Source organism: Pinus tabuliformis, chromosome 4_2 (assembly GCF_031772625.1).
Source record: "Pinus tabuliformis cultivar Carrire ecotype Pingquan chromosome 4_2, CPIR1, whole genome shotgun sequence".
In the NCBI taxonomy this organism is placed as follows: Eukaryota; Viridiplantae; Streptophyta; class Pinopsida; order Pinales; family Pinaceae; genus Pinus; species Pinus tabuliformis.
Genome location: NC_142304.1, coordinates 782076655 through 782089572, shown reverse-complemented (window position 1 = coordinate 782089572; position 12918 = coordinate 782076655). Strand labels below are relative to the sequence as shown.

The following is a 12918-nucleotide window of genomic DNA, read 5'->3' as shown; positions in this document are numbered from 1 at the left end:
TGTTTTCACCTTGATTTGTCCCTCTGCATAGTGTGTTGTCCATCATCTAGTCTCTGTTTTTATTCCCTCCTAGTCGTCATTCCTCGGTATCGCATGCACAACTACTGAGACAGGGGTGTTTAAGGCACTTAGGGAACACCATGAACCCAACCCCAAGGAAAAGAGGTGCCACAATCTACAATCTGGCCACTCCCTCATAAATTTGGTCTAAAATTCATCACCTGGAATCCTTATATGTTGTTGATCGACAAGACTTTTCAGATTCTAACATCATTGATGAGGTTTTCCGATGGGTTCCTGACCTTAGTAATACCAGGGAAACACATAAGAAATACCTCAATTATATCACATTACATTGGCAGTTGAAAACCATCCTCGGTCGTGTTCTGAAAGAAAAAACAAGAGGAACAATACAACATATTTGTAGCTATGGAGGATATCAAGCATGCTCAATGGAATCAATGATTTTGGTTGGAGCTTTTGGATCCATGAATGGCGCAACTAGAGATCGACCTTCTATGTGAGGGGAAACACACATGACGAATAGAATCCAGTTCCAAAATTTCAGTTCCAATGACTTCTTCTAAATGATGCTCTTGTTATGTACTTTTCTAATAGTGTGTTAGTAAATATGTTTCAGGTAGAACAATTTACTTCTAGATGATGTTAATTTCTATTCAGAATTTATCGCGAGTAGGCGATTAGCTAAATTCCTAGGTAGAAAGTTGGCATCACCTATGCTAAGCTTAGTTCGACCATGAATATCTTTGATGTAAAGATATTTTGATTTTTGAAGCAATACAAAATTAATTCACAAAACTTTTTAAATATAATTTCAACAAATAAATTTGAAATAAGTAAAATTAGAGATATAGCTACCCTTATGTGTTAAGGAAATTAGAATATAATATTTGGAAAAATAAATATGTTATTGAAAAATTTAATAAAAATATAATATAATATATATATATATATAGAGAGAGAGAGAGACAGAGAGAGCATAACTGAAATTAGAGCTGAGAGAGAACAAGCCCTGAAGAAAAAAAAATATATATATATATATATATTATTTTACATCAAAATACCATTGAAAATCAAACAATTTTTTCTTCCCATCAAAATATCGACTATGAATTATTTATTTGACATATGTGAACTGATACATTTTTTATGTCACAAAAAATAAAAAAATAAAAAAATATTATTTTACATCAAAATACCATTGAAAATCAAACAATTTTTTCTTCCCATCAAAATATCGACTATGAATTATTTATTTGACATATGTGAACTGATACATTTTTTATGTCACATACATTGGTAAGTTTTTTGTCAACCAGTAAGTTTCCAGAGTGGAGGCGACCTTTCAACATATTTTCTTATCAATTTTGTACATTTTCAATAGATTTATCGTCTAATTTTGGAGACTCTGAAGCTGTTGCTTTTGCAAGTTGATGGGACATAGGGTCCGTCAAAATTGGAGATTGCGGGCCTTTGACCGTGTGAGAATAGATATGACGCCTGTCTATAACATATATTGTATCAATTCTGAGAAATTCGTGCTTGGTTTCAAAATAACATTTCAACTTCAGAACTTTATTAATCATTATATGAAATATATGTTTTTAAACAGTTTAATCCCCTTGTTATTCATTTTATTGTTGTTTTGGTCCTGCCAAATATACTTAAAATTTCGGAAGAATTTATTAGAATTAGTATAAACTTTTTATCGATGCTTTTTCATATACAATATAAAGTACATTTTAAATAACAAAAATTAACAATTTAACAAAAATATTTCTTAAATTTCTTTAAAAAAACTCAAAAAAATTAACAATTTAACAAAAGTATTTCTCAAATTTCCTTAAAAAAACTCTAACGTATAAAAGTTAAAAACACCTTTAATTTAATACAAGCATACATAAATTTATAATTAACAAACCACTTAAAATACCATATAGTTTTTTTATTTTTAAAATTAAAGGCTACGCAACACGTATAACATAACAAACCAAGAATATTTTATTATGAGATATATGTCTCATATGAATTCCCTTTATGGTAAGCTTAACCATTCAATTTTACCATTTCAACAATTCTTACATATAGACAAATTGAATAAATATTTCCGGTTTTATATATATAGTTATAGACACGCATTAAAGTTTTAATTATATTAATTCATAAAAATATTTAAAAATAAATGTATTAAGCGTAGGTCCACGAAATCGAATTCTAAAAAAATGTGTCGGCATACAAAGTCCTGAGAATCAAAAAAGTGTGGGCATACAAAGCACTCAGAATCAAATTAAGGTAAATTGTGAGGGTGAAATTGTGTTTATGGCTACGTTATTATTAAAAGTATTAATATTCATCGGTATAGAGTAATGTTTATATTTAAATAGGTTTAGTCATTTTTACTATTCGATAGATTAAAAAGTTAAAATGAATTAAATAGATTTATAAAATAATTGAATTTATAAATTTTTAGTTAAAATAAATTTAGAATTATTTTTTATCACATTATTTATATTTATACTAATTTAATTATATGAATTTAATGATTCCTAAATGTAAATAGACATTTAAGCATCAAAATAATTTGTGATACATCTTAAAATTAAAAAGCTTAAAACCAAACTAAACTATATCTTTATTTTAAACTTTTTATTAATAATAATTATGAACAAATTAATATAAGTTAAATACATATACATTTAAAAAAATAACATGGAATAAAATTCTTAAACATGGAGATTTACGCACACTTTCATGTGGATATTTTTAGTTTATAAATAGGTTTTGTTACATCGTAAGACGTTCCCCTGTGAAATCAACTCCCCTCTCTACCCACCTGTCATCCTTGTACACCACAAGATTACATGTTAGACGATTGCAAAAGTTTCAGTCGTTCATTCAAAGTGGTTACAAATTCGTTGCCCAAACGGTTTGCGAGTTTATCGAGGCTGCCATTTGGCATGTGGTCGTAAACAATGAATAGCTCCTTTTGCCTCTAGCGCCATCCCCAGAGTTGAACCAGGTTCCGGTGCTACATGCGTCCCATGGTCGAGATCTCTGCCACGAACCCCTTCATTCCCTCCGTGAACTCTTTCGTTATGCATTTCACTGCGATTTCTTGGCCACTACTAGGGAGAATGCCCATATAAACCTTCCCAAATCCCCCTAGCCCAAAACATTTTCATCCCTGAATCCACTGGTGGTGATGCAGAGTTCCTTGTAAGTGAATCTATGGGGCCAAAACTCTTGCTCCCATTCTTCGATCTTTTCTCTGTATTTTGTTCTTTTGAGAAACATGGTGGAAAACGCCAACAAGAAGACAACCAAAACTGCCACTATAATGCCTGCAATAAGCCCTACGTGCAGACATTTGGAATGCTCTTTAGCGAACAATGGTAAACTTGAGATATTGAGTTGGGGTGTCGTTCCTTTTGTAGTGAAGCTCCACGCAAGAATGTAATGGTCTTGGACTGAAGTGTCACCGGTAGCTACTGAAAAGCCAATAAACATCTTCTCTTGCGCAACGCTTTGCAGATTGATTTTCAGAGATATCAGTGTTCTCTGTGGTCTCTGCAAGCCGGCTGGCGTGACGCTAACGTTGAAGCGGTTTTGAGAATGATCGTAATCAATCCAGGCCTGAATGTTTCGTCCGCTCTTGAGTTCCAACCCCTGGAAATTGTCCCCAGTCCAATAACCGGCAGCCTTGGCCCGGACTGAGTGGAGGTTGTTGATATCGATGCCCACGTGGTTGCCATCAAGGTCCTGGAATTGCACACTTTGGATCGTATCAAACTCGATTGCCAACAAGTGATTGTATGGATTTCCATTGCTGGTATCGTTCAGCAGGCCCAGATACTCGGATGCCAGACTGCCCATGAAAGTTTACTGTGGGGCATGGCTATGATCACCCGTCAATTAATGTAGCTAGAGATGAATGACAAGCATGAATTTTGTTACTAATTTTTTTTTGTTTCAGTTTCATTTTTACACATTTTTCAATTGTTGAGAGTAGAGAGCCAAGGAAACACAGAGAGCCTAGCGTATTCCAAAGTCTATTTCATGAGTTACAAAGCCCATTTCATGATTTCAAACCTTGTTTATAATGGCATATTCGTTAGTTCCCAATAAATCGAGAAATAAGGTTGCTGGTAGCACACCTTTTCCCCTGATTATGACTAAGCGAAAGGTTTCCATTCTGAAGGAGCTGAAGTATAAATTGGTGATAACTCTTATTCCATTGTGGGTCATTAAGGAAGGCGAAATGTTGGGCCTAGTGGATAAGCTGAAATATAATGACAATGATGAGAGGGAACTAATTGTATCTTATGGAATTGGCTAGTTTCATATTATGATGATATAAGTTTTGAGTTTAGTTCCCAGGCTCCTGAATTTATGTACAAATTTCCTTTACTATTTAGGAGTTTTCGCCTTAGATATTTGTTTTGATCTGTAATGTTGTGTTACGATGGTGAATATCATTGATGCAATTTGAGACTGTATAAATTTTTCTATTACTGTAGCTACATTAGTCGATGTATATAACTATGTCTATGTATAAAGAATGAACCCAAGTTTAGTTGTTTCCTATTGAAGTTATATTGTGCATATGTGTTAAAGGGCTATTAAAGCATGAGTTTCTCATATAAAACATGTAATATATGCAACCAATATTACAGCTATAGTATATGGACATTGTTATGTGTGTGGTAAATGTGGGGTTATATGTCTTAATAACGGGGTTTTTTTGTGAGAATTAGTAATTTTGATAGCTTTGGTCGGGTTTTTGTGAACTAGAAAAACCTCCTATGCCCCGTCTCCCCGCATAACCTACACAAGGTTCTACAATCCCATTACATACCTTGAGTGAGACCACATTTACGTTGACAATGCAGGTATTCATGGGGTTTGTTGGAAAAATATTGAAGATTAGGTCATTCTCTCTATAAAGAACCAAAAAGATCAAATCATCCACATATAGAATTAGAGTCAATAAATAAGAGCCCTATCTCTAAGTGTAAATTGTAGGATCATAATGATAATGGTTGATCCCAAAAAGAAACCTAAAAGTATCTATCTTTTCATAAGATGCTATAAGCGATTGTTCAAGACAGGACATTGTTCAAGACAAGATAAGGAATATTGAGGCTTACAAACAAGTGAAAGATCTTGCAAAACAGTGAGGGATATTGCCAAAAACTATGGGGCTACTCCATGTAAATCTCCTCATGTAGATATCCATGCAAAAATCACTCTCTACATCCATTGGTAAACTTGTCATCGTCAAGAGGCAACTAGAGAAACCAAAATAAGTATGGAATATATCTTATCAATGAGGTAAAATTCTTGGCATAATCAATCCTCTCAACCTATGAATTTACCTTGTCCATAAGACATGCCTCATGTTTGTCAACAAATCCATTCACATCTTATTTGAGTTGGTATGCCTAGTTAACGCCAGGGAGAAGACAACCAATGTTGCCACTCTAATGCCTGCTATGAGCCCTATGCACAGATGCTTGGAATGCCTTTTAGTGAACGATGGTAAACTTGAGATATTGAGTTCAGGTGCCGTGCCTTTTGTGGTGAAGCTCCACGCAAGAATGTAATGGTCTTCGACTGAAGTGCCATCGGTAGCCGCTAAAAATCCAACGAACATCTTCTCTTGCGCAACGCTTTGCAGATTGATTTTCAGAGATATCAGTGGTCTTTGTGGTTTCTGCAAGCCGACTGGTGTGACGCTAACGTTGAGGCAGTTTTGAGAATGATCGTAATCAATCCTGGCTTGAATGTTTCATTCGCTCTTAAGTTCCAACCCCTGGAAATTGTCCCCAATCCAATAACCGACAGCCTTGGCTGAGAGTGAGTGTAGGTTTTTGATATCGATGCCCACGTGGTTGCCATGAGGGTCCTGGAATTGCACACTTTGGACCGTATCAAACTCAGTTTCCAACAAGTGATTGTATGGCTTTCCATTGCTGGTATCGTTAAGCAGGCCTAGATACTTGGATGCCAGACTGCCCATGAAAGTTTATTGTGGGACATGGCTATGATCTCCCGTTAGTTAATGTAGCTAGAGATGAACGACAAGCATGAATGTTGTTACTAATTTTTTTATTTCAGTTTCATTTTTACACATTTTTCAAGTGTTGAGAGTAGAGAGCCCAGTGTATTCCAAAGTCCAGTTCATGAATTACAAAGCCCATTTCATAATTTCAAACCTTGTTTACAATGGCATATTCGTTAGTTCCCAAGAAATCGAGAAATAAGGTTGCTGGTAGCACATATTTTCCCCTGATTGTGACTAAGTGAAAGGTTTCCATTTTGAAGGAGCTAAAGTATAAATTGGTGATAGCTCTGATTCCACTGGGACTCATTAACGAAGGGGGAATGTTGGGCCTAATAGATAAGCTGAAATATAGTGACAATGATGTGAGGGAACTGATTGTATTTTATGGAATTGGTTAGTTTCATATTATGATGATATGAATTTTGAGTTTAGTTGTCGGGCTCCTGAATTTATGTACAAAATTATTTTACTGATTAGGAGTTTTCTTCTAAGATATTTGTTTTGATGTGTAATGTTGTGTTACGATGTTGAATATCATTGATGCAATTTGAGTATGTATAAATTTTTCTATTATTGTAGCTACATTAGTTGATGTATATAACTATGTCTATGTATAAAGAATGAACCTAGTTTTTGTTGTTTCCTATCGAAGTTATATTGTGCATATGTGCTAAAGGGCTATTGAAGAATGAGTTTCTCATATAAAACATGTAATATATGCAACCAATATTACAGTTATAGTATATGGACATTGTTATGTGTGTGGTAAATGTGGGGTTATATGTCTTAATAACGGGGTTTTCTGTGAGAATTAGTAGTTGTGATAGCTTTGGTTTGGTTTTTGTGAACTAGAAAAACCTCCTATGCCCCTGTCTCCCTGCATAACCTAACCTACACAAGGTTCTACAATCCCTTTACATACCTCGAGTGAGACCAAATTTTCGTATAGAAGTTGACAATGTGGGTATTCATGGGGGTTTGTTGGAAAAATATTGAACCCTAGGTCATTCCCTTTATGAAGAACCAAAAGGATCAAATCATCCACATATAGAACTAGAGTCAATAAATTAGAGGCCTATCTCTGAGTGTAAAATGTAGGATCATTATGATAATGGTTGATCCCAAAAAGAAGCCTAGAAGTATCTATCTTCTCATAAGATGCTATAGGCGATTGTTCAATACAAGATAAGGATCTTGCAAAAAACTATGGGGCTACTCCATGTAAATCTCCTCATGTAGATCTCCATGCAAAAAGGCACTCTCTACATCCATTGGTAAACTGATCATCGTCAAGAGGTAGCTAGAGAAACCAAAATAAGTATAGAATCTATCTTATCGATGAGGTAAAATTCTTGGCATAATCAATCCTCTCAACCCATGAATTTACCTTGTCCATAAGACATGCCTCATGTTTGTCAACAAAGCCATTCACATCTTATTTGAGTTGGTATACCCAGTTGCAATGGACCAATTTATGTCACTTTGGAAGAGGAACAAGGTCCCAAGTATGATTCTTCATCAAATAATATTACTCATTTTCATCGAAAATTCCCACTCAGGTATTCCAATAACATTAGAAACTTATTTTGTATGTTCTAAGAAGTCATTTCCCAAAATGGAGATTCCTTTTGAATATGGTGGATTTCAAGCTAGATAACTAAATTCAGTTGCTTCATAGCCATATCTCTCAACCTACTTTCTCTTACAAAGGCTCATACTTAAGGGCTCATCTAGAACATGAAGCTCAGGAATTTCTACTTCTAATTATAAGTTAATTAAACTACCCGTCCTTATTAAAAGCAAATCAAGGTTACACCATTTACTTTATGCCAAACAGAAACAGAAACATATATCAAAAGTAATTTATACAAGAGGTCAAATTTCAATTCTACTTAAAAATAATTTCATTCATTGAAATGTCAATGCATCTACTTCCTTAAAAAAAAAAAAAAAAAAAAAACTTAAAGAGAAGACTCTATTAAAAGAACAATGTTGCAAATTAAGAACTAAATAATTGTTTCCATACAATTGCCAGGTGGTAAAGACAATTTGTCATGTTGGAGTCCTGGGATGTGTACTGTACATAGGTCACATAGACTCTGCGTTGTGTGTTTGTAAGACTCTGCATTGTGTGTTTGTAAGTTCCACCACCAAGCAACAGGAATGACATCGATCAGACATAAAGAATAGGGCTCTCTGAAAATAGGAGACAAGATAGATTACATGATTTCTTTGTCAACTACAAAGCAAGGGACAGTAGTAAGTTTCACAACATTGAGATCTTAAAGACCAAATTATGATGATAGCCTTTAAATTTTCAACTATAAATATTTAGAGCAGGTGTAACCTTTTACATAGCCAAATGAAATCATTAAGATTAGGCAATGAAATACATGGGGCTTTTACATAACCGAATGAAATGATTAAGATTAGGCAATGAAACACATGGGGTTCGACAGCTTGAAGGTCCTAATCTTCTTGGTACTAGTAGTAATGCTTCTGAGGACAAGGGCAGTCCTTTGACCATAGCTCATATAGAAAGGTTGCGAAGCTTCTATATTTTAAATGGCTAAACAAGATCTATTAGACCTGTGGATTTTAATATATGAAACCATTTATACTTATGTTACCTGACTAATTGGTTCTCTTATGCAACAATGCTCTTGGATCATATGCCCATTTCATATGGAATGTCTACTAAGTGGTTCCAGTTAATGGGACATTGATTTGAGCGTTCAATATATTTTTATTTTTTATCGAAGTACATTTTTGCTCTATTTTCGTTTTTCAATTTATGCCTTACGGGGTTTCCTTTGCAACATCTGGTGCAAATGCTAGTTACAATACCATCACTTATCAACAACACATGCTCAAAAAACCAAAACTCACTTCATATGACACTTTTTCATGTCACAAATTTTTAATTAATAAGTTTAATTAAAAGGCCAGAAAGGGCATAACTACTTTGAAGATAAGCCTTAACTTATAATTTGTGTATACTATTATGAATATTCTAGAATATTCCATGGAGGTTAAATCCCTACCATCCACCTAATAATTATTGATAATTGTTGTGTCTAGAGGTGCTTTATAGTTTTAGATATGTTGTACGGTAACATTACATTTATAAATAATAAGATAATACTTATATTAACAAACTAAAAATTAGTAATTAAAAAAAAGTCCACCATAAATAAAATACTTCAATTTCCACCTTAATTTTATCTCAACCTTCTATTAAAAAACTTTAAGAGTTAAAAAAAAATAATTTACGTTTTTGTATGAATGCCATATGTAATTCCTTATGTAAGTCCTTTTGTACTTAATATGGAGTTGAGAGACAACATGTAAAGATAATATTATTGATATGATATAATGTGCAATTCATTCAATGTTCACTTCACAAGTAACACTTAAAACCAAAAATAAGTGTCGACCATAAAAAAAATATTTGAATGTGGGTATTAAATAACATAATTTTATATCAAATTTATTTAGAGAAAAATAAACCGATTTAACTTTTTTTTAATATATTTTTATTTTCCATTACGATGGAGATGAGTAATTTATTTCATTCTTAATACAGAGTTGATACATCATGTTAAAAGAATTCATAAAAAAAAAGTTTAATATAATATAATATAATATATATATATATATATATATATATATATATATATATATATATATATATATATATATATATATATATATATATATATATAGATATAGATATATATATATATATATATATATATATATATATATATATATTCACACAGAATAAGTCGATCTTGCGGACAAGATAGACCTTCCTAGAATCTAAAGAAGACCTAATGACAAGCAAACCAACCAGACACTATCTTTCTCTAAATATGCTTTAATAAAAAATGACAAACAAGTGTTTTTAGGGCCTACCTTAGGTCCAACGCAAGCTTGTGGATGCCCTCGCTCTTTTGATCCAAATGAGCTCCTTTTCGCGAATCTACAAACACAAACAAGGCAAACAAATTAAATAGCACCTGAAAAGCCATTTGCATAAAACATATTTAACATGAAAGTCAAGGAGTCCATGAAACAAATAACATAAGATACTTGTTGAGAAAAATGAGTTTGATTGTATTAATTCAAAAGAAGAAGAACTTTACAACCTTTGCCTTGACGTTGTACAAGCTCCTCCCAGGGTCCAGCAAGAAGTCTCCTCTACTTTGACAAGTTTCACTCACTCCCCAATGAAGCCAAAAAGATGTGTGATCTCTCCTCTTAAGCTCAACTAGGAAGTCTTGATTTCACCACCATTTACCCTCAAAAATGTTCAGCTTCTAACCTCCCCAGCAACCAACCCAATGCCTGTATTTATAGTGCAATGGAGGGAGGTTAGTAGGTCCTCCTTCAAAGGGATAGCTCCTCTCATCAAGGGATTAGCTCCTTCTCTTTTGGGATGCATGAACCACCTCAGAGCGAACAAGCCACGTCAAAATTACTTCTAGAAACCTCTAGAATTAACCCAAAGTGAGTTTTTTAAGATAAAACTTGCGCCTTTTGACTTTCACAGGGGTCCGCACCTACACCTTTAGGGACAGAGCGGGTAGGTCCGCATCTTTTGTACACAGAAGGTGTGGGACCGCAGGTGAAAGTGAGAGAAAGTGCGGAACCAGAGTTACATTGATTTTTAATGTCTTTCTCTCATTTTAAAAGCTTGATTTGAAGAGCTGAGGTCTGAGACTTTCTTAGGAAGACAGTACAAGTGATGATAGACCCATACTGACTGCAAATAATCATGGTGACGATATTTTTGTGTAACAGATTACCGCCTAAACTGCGAAGTTTGTAGTAGATGAGGATTTCTTATCATTTAGAAAGAGTGAAGTACTTTATCATTTCGAGGATCATCTTGTGGAGAGCCCGGTTGGAACCTGTAAAAACATTCAATGCAAGATATATATATGAGATCATATCATCGCTAAGGTAGGCATTCCCATACTCAGATCAAAACTGACTAGAAACACTAACTACTGCTCTGATACAGGAATGATCTTGTAAAACATCACAAGTATAGACTCAGGTGGACACAGTATGGATGCAGCCATCTGTTTATGAATAGTCCATTATATAATGAATACAAAATTCCTCGCAGCTTGGATTGTGGAAACTAGATCCAAGGTCTTCATTTCTACTTCCCGAAACAGTACGATTCTATCCATGCGAATGAATGTGTTGATGTCGAACATGGTAGAAACCACTTGATTACCATTCAATGATGTAAACTGTTAACAAGTGTGAGAGAAACCACCAGTGATGTCAATGGCTCTCAAAGTACCCAGTACAATACATGAGATGCGAATAAATGTGTTGATGTCGAACATGTCATGGAATCCTTTGATCGAAAGTCAATGATGTAAACTGTCGTCAAAGGGGAGAAACCTGCCATTGAGGCATGCAGATCTCAAGGTACTGACGATTTCTAGATCATCTTTCTAGATAATGAGCTGAAGTCGATAGAAAGCGATCCGTCGCAGGCAAGCCCACAATACGAAATTATAGATCAAGTTGAAGAAATTTAGTTGCAAGGACTGACTCAGGGATCGTCAAGATGGATGACAGATATTTTGCAGATGAATGGCTTATTGGCAGTGACCTCTTGAACACATAACGACACGGCAGATGGTTTGGTGACAATTGACCCAAAGTTAATACCCAGAAACCGGCTGAATACTTTCAATGTGGTTTGATCAACTGTTAGGAAAAGGATTTCCCAACCCAGGTGAATGAAAGTGTCGTGTTCAAGAGTGGTTACAAAGTATGACAAACAGGCTCATTTATTTCTCTTTTCCCCCACCATTTCTGGCAAGTACCTCTTTATTTTTGACAACTTTGAGGAGGATAACATTTGCTTGATTATAAGCTCATCCTTCGGATGAGTCCAACTTAGTTTAGATTCGAACCCTAAGAAGGAGTGGTTCGTTCCTGTTTGTAATTGAACAGGTCCTTTACTATGAAATTTTAACGAGTCCGGTATAGGAGAAACTCGTCATTTTTCAATTGTAGAGAATCTAAAAAAACTTAAGAAGACTCCAGGGTTGACCTTTTTCGTAAATTTTTGTCTCCCAAGCCCGAAAAAGTATAAAATAATACTTGAGAGAACCGCTTGATATTTTACGACCAAGGAGTACTTTTCGTTATTAGTGCCCTTGACGCGAAAAAGTAAAAAAGCGATCAATAATAGGTCGTTTTATAACCAATATCGAATTTGAAACGACAAAAATCCGGCAATCTTTTCATGTTTTTATGGTCGGAAAAGAGCTACAAGTGGATAGTATTTTAATTTCGTTTTAACGAGTTTAAAAGAAAAACTCGGCAATCTTTTCATGTTTCAAGAGTCAGAAAAGAGCTTAAAGATGACTCTACATGTTTTTCCGTCGAAAATGATAGATTTCACCTGAATAATCCGTTATTCTGCACAAAAACACAAACATTACTCATACCTGTTTGAAATAGATAAAAATGTTGCAAAAATACCTTTTCAAAGTGAAACATAAACAAATTTTCAATTTATTTACTCAAAAAACTTATAAAAAGGGCCTTTGTCAATTCATTTTTACCATTTGAGTTTGGGTGAGAAAATAGTGCTTTTGCTCAGAAAACTTCCCGTGAAGATTGCGGAAAATCCAACCGTCAGAATCGAACGTCGTGTTCTCCAAGTAATCCACATCATCTTACTCTTCATTTTTAACCGTTTCATTTTTTGTTTTAGTCATTTATTTCATTTTTGGGAGGGTTTTTAGGCATACAACCCGCGCGCGAGGGCCCGCAGGTTTTCCACTGCTGGCCTG

At 34.4% G+C, this 12918-nt stretch overlaps 1 pseudogene; it reads right to left on the bottom strand.

The window, feature by feature from the left end:
* Positions 1–3183: 3183 nt before the first annotated feature.
* LOC149171987 (L-type lectin-domain containing receptor kinase V.9 pseudogene) lies at positions 3184–3894 on the bottom strand (annotated as a pseudogene).
* Between the last annotated feature and the right edge of the window lie 9024 nt (positions 3895–12918).